Source organism: Pseudophryne corroboree, chromosome 2 (assembly GCF_028390025.1).
Source record: "Pseudophryne corroboree isolate aPseCor3 chromosome 2, aPseCor3.hap2, whole genome shotgun sequence".
Taxonomy (NCBI): Eukaryota; Metazoa; Chordata; class Amphibia; order Anura; family Myobatrachidae; genus Pseudophryne; species Pseudophryne corroboree.
In genome coordinates, this window is record NC_086445.1 from 350,490,024 (window position 1) to 350,507,531 (window position 17,508).

The following is a 17,508-nucleotide window of genomic DNA, read 5'->3' on the forward strand; positions in this document are numbered from 1 at the left end:
ATATTCGTTATTAATTTAATCTTTTCATTCATGGAATATGTCTCCAGAAAACAAAAATTTTCTTGTCCAAAATGATTTGCTACATGTTTTTCTATCTATCATGTTTTAATGGATTCTATCATTTCCTGAAGCAATTTTTTTTAAACCAATAAGCATAATACATTACATTCTATTCATTTTAATTCCTCTTTTTACAATGTATCCCCTAGTAATTTCCTATTTTAATTATTTTTAGTGATTATTAAAAATGTGATTTGTTAATCTTAAGGTGTGTACACACAGTGAGATCCTTGCTATGGCCGATTTTGACTATGCGATTTCCCCTGGGGTGGTCTTCTGCATGCCGAATGTCGGGATCCCGGCGCACAGTATACCGGCGCCGGAATCCCGACACCCGGCATACCGACAACCATTCTCCCTCGTGGGGGTCCACGACCCTCCTGGAGGGAGAATAAAATAGTGTGGCGCTCGTAGCGCGCCACCGTGCCCGCAGTGTGGCGAGCGCAGAGAGCCCACAAGGGGCTCCTTTGCGCTCGCCACGCTGTCGGTATGCCGGCGGTCGGGCTCCCGGCGCCGGTATGCTGGCCGCCGGGAGCCCGAGCGCCGGCATACCGTACGACACCCTTCCCCTGAACTCCCCGGAGCCCAGCACCACCGATTTTTACTAACTTTTCTTGAGATTTGGACTATGTGTGCTTACGATTTTGGCTTATGTGAGCTGTAATTGACATGCGAGATGAACTAGATAGTACACCGATCTAGCAAGGATTGACTTGCTTGCACAGTCTATCTTTTCTTGCGCTGCCAACCTGGCGGGACCGCGCATCGGGATCGAATCGGGATCGCAAGGTGACTTTCACCATGCGATCTGCACTAACTTTTCTTGAGATTTTGACTATATAGTCAAAGTCGAAAGAATATATCTCACTGTGTGTACACACCTTTGGATGTAGATTTCATACATTGCCAACATTGCTGTGTGACAACATCATACAGCCCGCCAAGAATCTTTGCAATCTGGTGAACCTTTATGCAATAGTTAACACCTATCATTGTTTATCAATCAGTGGCGGAGTTACTGCAGGTGCAGCCAATGCATTGCACTGGGGCCCACGGCTCTGAAAGGGCCCTAGCCAGCACATTAGCCGTACTAATGAGTCATTATAATAGCCGTCACTGCAGACCTGTAATAGAAGAGGAAGTCTTGAAATCCAGCCATAGCAGAGGAGGAGGGGAGCCCGTCCCTCCTCATAGAAGACATGACAGTTACTGCTCTGCAAGACCAGGCAGCAGCCCACCCCCTTTTTCTCATCTACTTCTGCAGTACCGCCTTGCGCCAGTCTTCCCCTCTTCCCTGCCCGCTGTCTATTTCAAAATATGCAACCTCCCGGCAAAGAACTCTTTCCGCCCCCTTCTACACTACACTGATTGATGCAGTCAGTACTGCCTGCTCCCCTCTCTACCTTGCCACCGTGTCTCTTTGTCTACCCATCCACAGGGACCATACACACCGAACATTCCATTCTACCCTGCCGCCCTCTCTCGCCTGCATCTGTCTTCAGCTCCCTAGGACAGAGTAGGTCATAAGTACATATGAAGGCTCTGTGGATGTACAAAAGTTTTTTTGGTGTGGGGAGTGTAGTGTAGTGACGCAGTGCTGAGCATAGGGGGATGTAGTGTAGTGATGTGGTGCTGATTATAGGGGGATGTAATGTAGTGACACAGCACTGCACGCACATAGGGAGGATGTAATGTAGTTATGCAGCGCTGTGCATAGGGGGGATGAAGTGTAGTGATCCAGTACTGCACATAGGGGAATGTAGTGATGTAGTGCTTCACATAGGGGAATATAGTGTAGTAATGTAGCGTTGCGCATAGATGGGATGTAGTGTAGTGATGTACTGCTGTGCATAGGGGGGATATAGTGTAGTGATGTAGTGCAACACACAGGGGGGATGTAGTGCATCATATGGAGGGGAAGGTGTTGTCGTGATAAAGTAAAGCATTTTGAAGGATGTAGTGTAGTGATATAGTACAGCACATAGGGGGGATGTGATGTAGTTCAGCGCCTAGTGGGGATGTAGTGCAGCAATGCAACATGGTTTATATGGGGTTGTAGTGCAGTTAAGCAGTGCAGCGATACAATGTGTTGTAGTGAGGTAATGCTGCATACAGAGAGATGTAGTATAGTGTTGTAGCGCAGGTATGGGGTAGATGTAGTGAAGTGATGTTGTTTAGTGGGGACATGGGGAACATGCTGCTGTGGAGTGGGCACAGGTACTCATTGCATCAACATACTAATCATCTTATTTTTCTTTAGCATGGTGGCGGGCCCAAAGCATATCTTTGTACCTGGGCCCACCACTCGCTAGTTCCGCCACTGGTATCAATGCCTACCTCCCTTTAGATTGTAAGCTTGTGAGCAGGGACTTCGTACCTCTTTGACTGTCTGTTATTACCCTGTCTTGTTTTTTTCACTGTTGTTTCCAATTGTTTTGTTTTATCTTATCAGTGTTTCCAATTGTAAACCGCAATGGAATTGTTGTATGTAAATACATTTAAATTATATTATCCAAGACCCTAAATTATTGGATGATAACAATGAAGTTATTAGCTTTACAAACACCAGTCCTTGACAATACTTTTCAGGTAACAATTTATGTTCTGAAAGTCATAAATCATATTTTTATTGGAACCTCTTCCAATGTGTAGTTGTATGAGCAGTTATTCCTATGGCTTTCTGTAGTGTCACTAAGAAGGTTAGGATTAGGTTGCGGAAAGAAGGGGGCTAGGGTTAGGGGAGAGGGGGGACAGTCTTATTCTCCCCATATCGGGATTGACACTATCAGGATGCTGGCGTCTGTATTCTGACAAGCTGGCATCACGTCATCTGGGATATCATACTGAATCCCTGCATTTTAATGTAATCATTATAATGTAATTAATGTGATCAGCTATAAATCAGACTCAATTATAAATGACTATAGCCAGTACACACAGCATATTAATCTTTTGTCTGGTTACACACTAATGCTTAAATTCTGCCCTGAAATGTATTTGGGAAACTTACCTGTCAAAGTAGAACCAATTCTATTCAAGGAAACTGTAACATCTAAGGATTACTGTACTTGATACAAACCACTTATTTCACAGATGAGAAATCAATGTAGACCATTTTTGGTGATTGGTGTTGACCCATTCATTACAGACACTTAAACAATCATTTTATTACAGCATTAGCTTTTTTGATTATTAGTATTCTGAAGGAACGTTTTAAAATAGTTTTTGTGCTTATGTAAAAAAAACCTCAGATGTTAAACTGAACCTCTAGTAAAGTAAATTAAGTGTTGTACAATTTAACATCTCTCTTTCTCTCTCTCTCTCTGTTTTCCTACATTTAAAATAAAGACCTCAGTTTATAAACAGGTTTGGCTGTCTATGATATGACCCAGGTTTAGAAAAATCAAATGGAGAAGTGTATTTATCTTATCAGTTGTGTTATTTTACATCAATAATAAATAAATGTTTCCTTAATGCATCCTTCATATTAGCGGAATTAAATTCATAAATAATAAATGAAATCTAAGTTGGCAATGAAAAAACTACTTTGCTTAATGGACACTTGATTTACTTTTTACCTGACATGTCAAAGTCGTAGGCTCTCGTAATCCCACCTAAAATAAACCGCAGAATGATCCCCAATTGTCAGCAGGATAGTGAGCAATTTAGACATGCCAGCTTTAAGCACCATAATGAGCTGTTTCTTGTATATTCATGTTCACAGATTTTACAGTCACCTAAATCCTTTTTTTTCATCTTTACTTCTTTAGAAACTTTTTAACACATATAACAAGCTTTTACTAGGAGAGGGAAAATGAGCTCATAGACTTGCATTTGGAATCATAGTTATCCATAGTTTTTGCTCTGGAGATTATGTGGAAACTATGGTTCTCATCAGGGGCATATTAGGACAGGTGGGGGAGGGGTGTATGTGTATGCGCAGTGTCTTCCCCCCCTCTTCTCAAGCTGTAGTTAGTACATTCTGGTACTGTGCCAGAGTCTACTGCGTATGTGCAGTTCTCCAGGAAAATTGCGCAGCAAACTGTTATCTCTCTATTTTTCTATTGCACATACACAAATTGCAGTGGTAATTATTGGCAATCCATTTACTCTGATTTGTGCTGTAATGTACGACAGGGGGTATGTCCACCATGTGTCCTCAACCAATCATGCTAAGGGCATGTACTGTGCATACACACATTTAACATTGAGGGGAAAAATATGCAGCTGGGAGAGTGAGTGGAAAAATGTGCCAATTGAGAAGCTGCCCATGCAACCAATCAGCTGCTACCTATAATTTTAGACTGCACTTGATATTGCTTGGCATTGGCTCACTTTTTTCCACTCTTTTCACGGATTCGTACATTTCCCCCATTAACTACTGAATATCATGTTAAAACACATTATTACTAGAGATGTGTACCAGCCCATGTGATGGGTTTTGGTTTTGGATCTATATCTCCTTCATGTTTTGGATCTGTATTTTATTTTGACAAAACTCCCTTGCATGTTTTGGTTTTAGATCTCTTTAAAAAAAATAAAAACGGCTAAAATCACAGAATTTGGACCTGTTTTTGTTCCTACACAGAGGCGTAACTGTGGGAGGCAATGAAGTCAGCTGCCGCCAGGCTCCTGCTCTGTAGGGAGGCACCTCTTCTCCACTTCTGTGTGTTCAGCAACACCATTCAATCAAGTTAATTGATAGCGCAGCTATCTCTTTCTCCCTGCATCTTACAAGTCAAAGCCTCGTTATTATAGATACACTTTTTGCAAGTATCATACACAGGTTTAGAACCCACTACCTATTATACTGGAAGCAGACACCTTACAGATGGCGCTATTTGCTTCTGCGAAGGAAGCTTGAGAATTCTAACTATATGAAGTTACTTCTCTGACAATTAATAAGTAGCTTCATATAGTTAGAATTTTCATGCTTCTTATACAAGAGCAAGTAGCTCCATCAGTAAGGTGCCTGGTACCAGTATAAAATGTCATGGGTATGACTGTTAAGAAATGTGTGATTATAATAAATGACAATGAAATGTATATATACATATATACATTTTTTTTTCCAGAACACTCCATAATGGCCCTAGAGTATTATTAACCTCAATTTTGACCACCTTAATTCTCAGAATGTTGGTTTCAGACACTTTAGGTCGAAGTTTGCCCCAGCTGGCAGGTTACTTACTACAAGGCAACAGAGCAGCGGCACAAACAGACGGCAGTTTGTAGCATATCTATGAAACACTGCCACACAGCAGTGGGATAAATGAACAATGGAGCAAGATGGAATTGTCCTTGGGCCCTCCCACCCACCCTTATGTTGGATATTAAACAGGACATACACACTTTAACAAACCAATCATTTCACGGACAAGGACTGCCACACTTGTGGCTGAAATTATTGATTTGTTTGGGCACCCCAAAACAAGCTACCAATTGCCTTAAAGCAACAGCTCTACAGCATCTACAAGATGTCATTGCCACTGCCATCCTCATCAGTGTGTACATCCTCCTCATCATCATACAATATTAATACCTCCCCGCTGGAATCCCCCATTACAGATGTCTCTGTATTTCGATGTAGTTGCTGGGACAGGTCTTCCGAGTGGAATTTCCAGTTCATATTTTCCACATTTTGAGGAAGTAGCCTCCTACGCCATTCACTCACAAGGTTCCCATCCATGCTAAAAACTCTCTCCAAGTACACACTGGAGGGTAGGCAGCTTAAGTAATACAAAGCCAGTTTGTACAAGGGCCTCAATATTTACTTTTTTTCCTTCCAGTACACCAAGGGACTCTGTGACATGCCTACTTTTACGATGTCATGAAAGTAATACTCCACCATTCTTTGGATGGTGACCATATCAGATGGAGTTACGGTAGAGGTGTCACTACTGGGAAATTCATCTAGACCTGACCAGATGTCAAAATGGTCTTTGGACGGATTGCTCTGCATCCCCATTAGGTCTTTTGGGAAAACGTAATTCTTTCCTGTCTGTTTCAGAAGAAATTGAAGGAGGAGACATCACTTCAGCTGTCAACTTGCTCACCAGGAGCTCTTTACATCTCTTAAGATCTGTTTCATTTGGAAAGAAAGACAACGCATACGACTTGAACCTAGGATCAATCACGGTTGCCAAAATGTAGTGATCCAATTTCAAGATATTGTCAATCCTTGTATCCTCGCCTAGCAAAAAAGGGCTTGATCTACAAGTCCGGCATATTTTGCAGATTCACCTTGTTTTATCTCCTCCTTCAATTTCTCCAGTTGTTTTTCCAAAAGCCTAATTAGGGGAACCACCTGGCTTAAGCTAGCAGTGTCGGAACTGACTTGACAGGTGGCTACTTCGAAGGGTTTGAGCACCTTGCACAAGACAGAAAGTAATTTCCAGTGAGCTGGGCTGAGGTACATACCACCCTTTCCTCTCCCAAGGCCATGGCTTGTTGTATAGCTATGAATGGCTTTCTGTTGCTCCTACATCCGCTGAAGCATATGTAGGGTCGAGTTCCACCTTGTCACCACCTTATGCTTCAGTTGATAGAAGGACAGATTCAACTCTTCTTGCAGCTGCTGCAATCTCCTGCATTCTGCTGCAGAATGCCGAAAATTCCCCCGACATCTTTCGTGCCACAGACAGCATCTCTTACACTCCTCTGTCATTTAAAAAAAAAACACTGAACCACCAGGTTTATTGTTTGAGTAAAACAGGTGATGTGTTGGAATTCACCCAGCTGTAATGCTTTCAAGATATTATTGGCATTATCCAAAATTACAAATCCTGAGGAGAGTTCAAGTGGGTTAAGCCATGTCGCTATCACATCCCTTAGTTTCTCTAAGAGGTTGTCAGAGGTATACCTCTTAGTAAATCTGGTGATACACAGAGTAGCCCTCCTTTGAATGAGCTGGCAATGTTTGCTAGTTAGTACTGCTGCTGCTAAAGGTGATTAAACCACCCAGTGGGCTGTCACACTCATATAATCTTTAGTTTGCCCACTCCCGCTCGTCCACATATCTGTGGTTAGGTGGACATTGGCTACAATGGCATTTTTTATGCCGTGAGTGAAGTTTTTCTTAACGTCCTGCTATAGCCGAGGAATGGCCTTTCTGGTGAAATGGAACCAAGATGGAATTTGGTACCGTGAACACGTGGGCTCCATTAACTGCGCAAAGCCAACTGAATTGATGGCAGATATTGGACGCAGATCTGTTACTATACAAGCAGTCATGGTGTCAGTGATACGCTGTGCGACTGGTTGAGAAGTGACATACTTGTTTCTGCTTGCCAAGCATTCCTGAACAGTTTTCTTGGTCAACTTCTGGGATGATAAACTACCCCCAGCAGCATCAGCAGCAACAGCAGCAGAACCAGCATCAGCAGGCCTTGCGCTTAAGGATTCTTCTGCGGAATCCTGGAAAGGGGAGGATTCCCCTAGTATTAACAAATTGGTTTCATGACCATCTCTGGTCAAAACTGAGGATATTGAGGTTGAGGATAAAGGTATTGATGATGGAGATCGCAGGTGCTGGGTTCTAGTAGACAGAAGGGAGACATTTGCTGCTGGACTGCTTGTTGTTATTTTCTTAGCACCAGTTTCTGACACACTACACCTGGCATGAGCTTGCTGCAGATGACGTAATAGGGTGGAGGTTCCTAAATGCTTAACGTCCCTACCTCTACTTATTTCGTTTCCACAAAGGTTGCAGATGGCTTGGCAAATGTTGTCAGGATTTGGGTGAAAATAATTCCACACATAGGAGGTGGATTTGTTGGTCCAATGCCCAGGCATAACAATGGCTGTCTTATCATGGCCAACAGATTCTTCCACTTGTGCCAGACTTCTACACACAACATCCTCCTTCTCATACTCAAAATCCTCATTAGTGCCATTGTCTGCTACACAAATACCCCCCTCATCCTCTTGTACCTCTACAGTGGCATCTTCAACAGCTAGGTCACCAGCAATACTTATGCTGCTCATCTCCACACATACAGAAGGAGCAGTAATGATGGAAGGCAGCTTCTCTGAGAGTTTAGGCTTACACATAGGATTTGGGGACGCAATTGGACTCTCCTCAAGGATTTTTTAAATTTCTGTTTCTGAAAGTTCGTACAGTTTGTTTTGCTGCCTTAGTGGTTTTCAGTTTTTTTACACCTCTAAAGTTTGAGTGACATGGTCTTTTATTGTCGCGAGAGGCAGAAGATGCCTCACTAACAGTTGTAGAATCATCAGTCATAAATATAGGCCAAGCGCTGAGTTTTTCCTTGCCACTGCGTGATGTGAATGGCATGTTGGCAATTTTAAGTTTTTCTTCAGGAACCAACTTTCTTTTTCTTACTGCTTGAGGTCCTTTTTTTTTTTTTACCAGTTGTGTAAACTCTCTATGCCCTTGAGCATCAGCTTTAGTACTAGATGACATTAAATCGGCATCATGACTGGTGGAAGCAGCTGGAGCGCTAGTATTTAGTTCTGTAAACTGATTGTTATCCATTTTTAAATTCACAGATCACAATTCACAAATCAGGGGTGCAGTGCACACAACAAACAATGTAAAGACAAGCAAACAAATGATTTGTTTTATTTTTGGGGGGACGCAGATTGTGCCACACTGAGTTGAGTCAGACCACTTTAACACACGGTACTAAATACTAAGTAACTATGGTGTACTAGTGTGGATTTATTTTGCACACAACAAACAATGTAAAGAGCAAAGAATTGTTTTTTATTTTTGGGAGGGACGCTGCTTGTCCCACCTGCGTTGAGTCAGACTGCTTTAACACACGATACTAAATACAACTAACTATGGTGTACTAGTGTGCATTTATTTTTGCACACAACAAACAATGTAACGAAGAGCAAAAAAAAGATTTTTGTTTCATTTTTGGGGGTGAAGCAGATTGTGCCACACTGCGCTGAGTCAGACTGCTTTAACACATGGTACTAAATACAAGTAACTATGGTGTACTAGTGTGCATTTATTTTGCACGCAACAAGCAATGTAAAAAAGCAACAACAAAAAAAAGATTTTTGTTTTATTTTTTGGGGTGACGCACTGACACAGGCCTGATTGACCCTGACAGACCCTGATGGCCACTAACTGACAGCACTGTGATGGATGTCTGACACAGCCCTGATTGACCTTGACACACCCTGATAGCAATGTAATTGGGATTCCCAATTTTTTTTGTAATGAAAGAATTTGGATAAAGTAGCAGATTAAAGATGCATGTCTTAATAAAAATCACAAGGTATGGCTATGTTGCTATGTCGCATATTCCATTGCATGGCTAATTTGGCTATATAGTTTCTATGGGGAATGGTGTATGTGGACAGAGCTGTATGTGGGAGAAATGTTCTACTGGTGTTAACAGGCTTCAGAACAAGAGTCCTGGTAGAGAGAAGACATACTGTACACCATGGAGGAGGAGGAACACACAGTGAACACCTATGTTAAATACTTTATGTGAAGATTTAGCTGATTGATCTGACGTGATGGGTGATGCTAGGTGTAACTCTGCTGAGTTACAGTAGACATCCTGGTGCTGTTAGGTAAAATGCTGGATGTTGCTTGGGAAAACATACTGTATTTGAAGCTGCTTGGTGAGATATGATGAGTATTATATAGAACAATGGTCCTAATTCAGATCTGATTGCTAGGCAGCAATTTTTGCTGTCCTGCAATCAGATAATTGCCGCCTACAGAGGAAGTGTATTTTCGCTGTGCAAGTGTGCTAACATATGTGTAGCAGAGCTGCACAAACTAATTTTGTGCAGTCTCTGCGCAGCCCAGGACTTACTCAGCCGCTGTGATCACATCAGGCTGTTTGGGACCGGATTTGACGTCAGACACACTCCCTTTAAACGCTTGGTCCCGCCTGCATTTTTCCGGGCACTCCCTGAAAACAGTCAGTTGCCACCCACAAACGGCCTCTTCCTGTCAATCTTCTTGCGAACGCCTGTGCGAATGGATCCTTCATACAATCCCATCGCTGACCGGCGAACCCCCATTGCAGCCATCCATCGCACCTGCGCATTGCGGTGCATGCGTAGTTCAGATCTGAATTACCTCCAATGTTGTGTTCATTGTAAGATACCATGTTTTTGTAACTTCTGTTAGGGTGTGTTTGACACTGGTAGGTTAAATGTGCTGATCACTGTAGAATATGAAATACTTTAATATTAAAGTAAACAAAATACTGATGAAGTGCATCAAAGCCTTCATTCAAGATTACCATGGGATTATTAATGACGTAAGGTATAGTATGACTCTATTTTATGTCTATTCATAGAACAAGGGTAATAAAGTATTATATATTGAAGGTGTTGTGGATAGAGAGGACACTGGAGCTTGCTTATTAGTTGCATCAGCATGGCACTCAATCCAACACCAAGAGGTGGACTGTTTTATTGTTATGGTCAAAGTCACCTTTAGACTGTGATCTGGAACACGGATGTGCCACCTGTTCTTAGTGGGCCAGAAGGGATATGATCTTTCATTAAAACCAGGCTGCTCAACATTCCACAAGTATGGCTTTAATATGCCCCCCCCCCCCTCTACCTCCCTAGCATCAAGTTTAGCAATGTATCTCCTCATACTTACTTGTTGTATCTGTATTTCATGGTCATTGCTATGCATTTGATTTTCACTAAAACCGTCTGTTAATTTCAATATGAAATACAATATAAAAATAGTACCAACACTGAACAAGTGCCTATATGGCACAGGAAAGTAATTCCAACAATGCTAAACAATCCTTTTAATGTTAATTTTTAGCTTAGTTTAAGTTCAAAACAGTACATTAAATTATATTACATAACTTTACATAATAGCTTACAACTATTGTATGGATAACATAACAAACAGCAATGAAGTACAAGACAGGGGCATTATAACTTGAAAAGACTAGCAATGAAACAAGTGGACAGAACAGGAAGCAAATCAACATAGTTAGCCTGTGCCCAGAAGCCAGTTTGGACCAGGCAGGACAAAAGCTGCTGAGGAGGATAATATATGAGACAATGGAGACTTGTTACCCGGGGTCTGAGCCCATGAAGGAAGTAGCATGAATAGTGAGAGGAAGAGGGCCCTGTTTGGGAAAATTTGCAATCTAAAGGAGATAGGTTGGCACTGTGTAGTGTAAAAGTTGGCAATATTTAAAAGCCAGTGCAATCGTTAATGTAACTGAATGTAACTCTGATGAGAAGTGCGACACTTTACCTTAAATAAAAATGTTACAAGTGTACTACGCTCCAACCTGTAAACACTTAATAAAGAGAAAAGGGGAAAACAGATACAGAATGCAGTAACAATTGATCAAACAATAAACACAGGTATACAGAGAAATGCAATAATACACCAATAAGTACTTACAGGTAACAGACCAAATACATATGCAGGCGCCTCTGGATCCAGGCCACAGTCGTCAACAGAAAACTGCAAACATTTGAGATAGGCGATCTAATGCTTAGTGTGGATTGTACTATAGTTATACAGGAATTCCAACACCCACTGTGCAGTGGGGGGTGCACTACTACAATTGGTCAGTAAAGTACACAGTTTCAAATCTTGATAGTCTATTGTCCCCTTCAAAGGTATTGTCTTCAGGAATGCAACTGTTACTGTCCTCAAGGACCCACCAGGCAACTAGTTTCTGTGTACCTAATTACTTATTCATATTATGCTCACATATCTGATACTTGCAAATATCTTGCGAATGCCATATATTAGCTAATGAACTGACGATCATTTTGATACCAGGCATGTGGCGATAATATGTCCCTGTGTGTCTATAAGCGTTATTGCGCAATTATCACTGTTACACTTGTGTTACAATATATATATAAATGGTGTGTTGGGTAGATGGTGCCTATGTGTGTATTATCTGTAAGTAAGAAATATTTGCTATGTGTTACAGTATGATATTTATTAACAAATGTGTCTTCTACCGTAATGTGCACAGTAACTCGCCGTTATGGTCATTTGCGGCCTACCATATTATCTATAGCATGCGTATTTGACGTATGCATCGTAGACGCATCCATTAGTAAATGCCATAGTGTATTCTAAATATCGAAATATGCAATTTGACTTTGACAGACCACCCTTTGATAGTAACCAATACTATCACATACATTTCATAATTCATATTTCATAATACATATATACAACATTTGAGTAAGTACCTTAGAAGAAGAATTGTAGATGGGAATATATATGTTATTGTACGACCTAGTGGGATAGGTAAAGTGTGTATGCATGGGTGTGTGTTTGAGGGGTATGTATCATAAGTCCTAGTTCTACAAAAAGCTTCTAAGTCTGTGAAGTATTCATTTAGTCCTTTTCATCCCGTATTAAGGGTCTGTAGATGTTCAAATCACTCAAGGGATGTCTGTCAAATTCTGCCTTATTGCTAGACTGACATCTTTGGATGCACTTATCTTCAATTATAGGGCCACAGCCCTGGGAGTGGTCCTGATGCTATACAACACTAGTGGCAGCACCTCTGGTCACAGTAGTCTAGTTTCAGTCATCACTCTGCTCAATTTGTTCTTGATAGTACTATTCACTCTCTCCACCTTTGCACTGGCTATCAATCCCCAGGAGTTTGCACATGACCTGAAAGACCTCCCCACGTGATGTGGGTACCCCTATCACTTTCAATAATCCTAGGGATACCATATCTACATCGAAATTCTTGCACTATCTTCTTGGCAGTGATAACAGCGATGTTAGAGGCAGCTGGGAATGCCTCTACCCAATTGGAAAACATATCAATACAAACTAACACATATTTGAAATTTCTACAGGGTGGTAGCTGTATAAAGTCAATTTGTATTACCAGAAAAGGACCGTCTGTAGGAGGGATATGGGATGGCTCTGTTGGTACTGCCTTACCAATGTTCTTCCTCAGGCAAGTAAGACATGACATGGCTTTCCTGCTTGCCTGAGAAGAGAATCCTGGTGCACTCCAGTAGGCTATCACTAGTCTACACATTCCTTTCTTGTCCAGGTGAGTCAAACCATGTGCTGCTTCAGCTAGGCTGGAGAGATATGCTTTGGGAGCCACTGGCTTACCATGTCCATCTCTCCAGAGTCTAGGTGACTCTTGACCATTTCCCTTCACCTTCTAGACCACCTTTTCCTGTGGGGAACACACATTTTGCATTTCGATTTAATTTCTGGGTGTTTGAAGGTTGGTCCAGGTATACTGTACACCTCCATAGGAGAAGGCAAACAGATACCGGCTGTCAGGATGAAGTGGGACAGAAAAGAAAGCAGAACAGAGGTCAATTACAGTAAAGTGGGTAGAATGAGGAGGAATTTGCATTAGGATGACAGCTGGATTAGGCACTATGGGGAATTGGCTCTCAACTACTTTGTTTACCCCTCTTAAATCCTGCACTAGCCTGAAGCCCCTCTCCTCACTTTTCTTTACTGGAAAGATGGGACTATTGGCTGTGCTGGAAGTTCTGATTAGAATTCCCTGTTGGAGCAGCCTTTCAATTACAGGATACACCCCTAATTCCACTTCTGGCTTCAGGGGGTACTGTGGTATTCTTGGAGCTATCCTACCATCTTTTAATTGGATTACTACGGGTGCTACATTTGCTATTAATCCAGCGTCCTGTCCATCTTTGGTCCAAAGGGAACCCGGTATTTGTAAGATAGTTTCCTCTACCTAAGATAGATGTGAATCTAGAATGGGAGAACGCAACATTAGTCTTTGGGGAGTGTCCAACATGTCCTGTACTTCCTGAGCGAAGTTTCCTGAAGAAATACACCATTAGAGGTACAATAAATCACACATCCCATTTTAAAAAGCAAATCTCTTCCCAGTAAGTTAGTAGGGGCCGCTGCAGCCAGGAGAAAAGAGTGTTTGGTGTGTAGCAGACCAATAGTAACCTCAGCTTGCTTAGTTAAAGGGTAATGTTGCACAGTTCCCGTTACCCAATTGCCGAAATAGTTTTCCCAGTCATTTTTTTTTAAACTAAGTGGAGAAGTTAATACAGATCTGGCCGCCCCTGTATCTACAAGAAAGAATTGCTCTGTACCATTTATGTCAGCCATCACTTGGGGTTCTTTCCTAATATCATTAGTTAACCTATCTGGTTGTAGGATACAGGTGTGACCTTCTCCCTATTGACTTCCTTGGTCATGCCTCATAGCGTTAGTTGCTATGATGTGTGCAGGTATACTTGGAGACACTTCTGAGTCTCGCCAGTCTCCTTTTGCGGGGTGTCTATGTGCCCCCCTGTTAGGTGGACCTTGGTTACCCCTATATGAATCATAATCCCTTCTATGTGTGTCATAACTCCTAGTGTTCCTATGTCCTGGGCAGTCTCTGGAATAGTGCCCATCTCTCTTACACAGGTAGTGTCTTAAAGGTCTTTTACGTGGTTCCCAGTGTGCATTAAATCTGTTTTTGTTTTGTTTTTTGTCTTGTTGTGGTGTTCTCTAATGCCTGGATACTTACCATCATTAGCTTCTCATTTTGTCTTTCTTTGTACTTTCCTATGTTCCTATAGTGCAGATTCCATGAGGGTATCTACAGTTATCCCACGCCAGTTTGGTAAGGATGTTTGCACTCTTAGTTTTAAACTTTCCTTTAGGCCATCCATAAACACTGAGACAGCCACCTCCCTATGGTGCGCGTCGTCTTTGATATCAGTAATTCCTGTGTATTTAGACATCGCTAGCAAACTTCTAGCAAAATAATCTGCAGCCGTTTCATTGTCCCTTTGTTTTATGGAAAAAAAAATTCTCCAGTCCACTACTACTGGAAAGTATATTCCTAATTGGGTAGCTATATGGGCCACATTTAATTGGTTGTCGGCATCTGATAAAGTCTTATTTTCCTCCAATTGACAATTTTTGATAAATTTCAAGCTATCAATGTAAGGAGGCAAACAGGACCTCAATACTACCCGCCAGTCTTTATTCGTGGGTTCATGAGCATTGCCCAAGTCCCTGATTAATTTCTGACACTCGTCTAAATCCTTTTTAGGGTCTGGAAATTCTTTCATAATGGACCTTAATTCAGCTTTGGTCCATGGGCAATGCATGGCGATATTATTAATGGGAATTACATCTTGTCTGTCTGCTTTCCTGCATGGGACAGCCAGAGTACGTATGGGGTACATTCCTGTCACTGCATTACTTACCAATATGATTACAGGAAGTACTGTTTCAGTGCTAGGAACGGCATCATACTTACGATGTTCATTGATCTCTGCTGTCTCCTCATCCTGAGGAGCAGCCCCTCATTTTCCTTGTTGGGTCTGCCCCTCCTGCAGGCTAATACTAATGGCATGTGAAATAGCCGAGATCAGTGCAACTTCGTCCACCACTCCTGCTCCGTTACCTTGGAAGTAACTTAACACAGGATATAAATTGCAAGGGTTAGTCTTATCACATTTTGTATTGGCTGTTACCTTCTCCCCATCCACATATGGTGGTGGTGGTGGTGTAGTTTCCCTTATTGGTGTTATACTTGCATTTGCTGCATACCCCATTCCTCTCTGAGCATCACCCTTATGCTGCCACAAATTTGACCAGTCATTATGTCTTATCCTCAGTTTATGGGATTTTATAAGACATAGTCTATTTCTTACAGTATGCAATACCTCTGGGTCAAAACTACCAATAATAGGAAATTATGTTTTACCTTTCTCATTCATAAGTATTCATTCATTCACGAAAGCCAGTGTCCACCTACCATATTTCTGCATCATTATAGATATCGCTGACCCTTTTGGCCCGATATCTCCCGCAACCTGAACCCGAGTTGCAACAACGACCATTCCACGTGAACCTTTAGCTCCCATTGCGGCTTTCTACAATCCTTAAAGGTTTCCCTGAGAAATGCCAGTGAGGGATTCCTGAGCTGCCCTCACACACTCCCTCCAACTGAGGAACAACTAACAAACAAGTAAGAAGTTATCATAACCAGCGGAGTCGCCTATGTCGGCCACTTGTTACTAGGACGCTGGAGATAGATTATGCGTTACAGTGTCTCACACCAGCGCAGCTGTTTGCATGACTGGTCTGATTCTTTTGACCTGTTTCCTTCACTCCTTATCTCCCTCTTAGTAGAAGCTATAATTTAAAAGAAGTTATTGTGGCCTGTACTCTCTGTTGTGAGAGGACAACAGATTTCCTCACAGTATCTCACACCAGCGGAGCCGTTTGTATGACTGGTCTGGTTCTTTTGACCCGTTTCCTTCACTCCTTATCTCCCCCTTAGTAGAAGCTATATCTTAGAAGAAGTTATGCGGCCTGTACTCTCTGTTGTGAGAGGACAACAGATTTCCTCACAGTATCTCACACCAGCGGAGCCGTTTGTATGACTGGTCTGGTTCTTTTGACCCGTTTCCTTCACTCCTTATCTCCCCCTTAGTAGAAGCTATATCTTAGAAGAAGTTATGCGGCCTGTACTCTCTGTTGTGAGAGGACAACAGATTTCCTCACAGTGTCTCACACCAGCGGAGTCATTTGCACAGCTGGTCTGGTACTTTTGACCTGACACAATGCAGATTGACGCACAGACGTGCGGTCTGGCTATAAAACACACAGGTACTTGTTATCTGTATGTCTTATGGCTATGGAGACATTTGGTGAAGGTATGCCTCTCCTAACCCTGCCTATCAGTCCTTCATATTGTTGCTAATCTTACCTTCTACGAATTGACCTCATCCGTAGGCTATACACAAATCAATTTAACATACGGTATAAAGCCCGTATGCCGCTGGGTCTCTCTACCCTGGTGTCACCGCGGTATACCTTTTCTGGGTTCACTCTGCACACACTTTACTTTCAACCCACACTAATTCACAATATTTTTCTGAACAGAAAAGAATCACTTCCCAAAACTTGTAATGTCCCAGAGGTCTTACTATATCCTAGCAAGATGTACACTAGTAATGGCCCCTTTCAGGTTGGATTGTTATAGTGCACCCTATACACTTCGCACTTATATACTTATTTTCGCGTCTGGGTTCAAATTTCCTGCAACAATTTACACAATGCATTTCTTATACGCTTACTTAACTCAATTACTCAGTACAACTACTTGCATACTTTTACTTATAGCAACTTATATCTGTTATTACTCAATTTAACCTGGTTTCCTATAGCATGCATCAGAGGCTTGAGCCGCAAAGGCGCTCCAAATATGGTGTGACCACACAGCATATTTTAACACTCACCGGAGTGTACTTTAGCACTCGCCAAAGCGTACCTTAGCACTCACCAAAGCATACCCTAGCACTCACCAAAGCATACCTTACCACTAGCCAAAACATACCTTAGCACTCGCCAAAGTATACCTTAGCACTCGCCAAGGCATACTTTAGCAATCGTCAAAGCATTTACCTTAGCACTTGCAAAAGCATACTAAAGCGCTCCCTGCAGGCACCGAGTGTCTTATTGTAAAAACACTCACT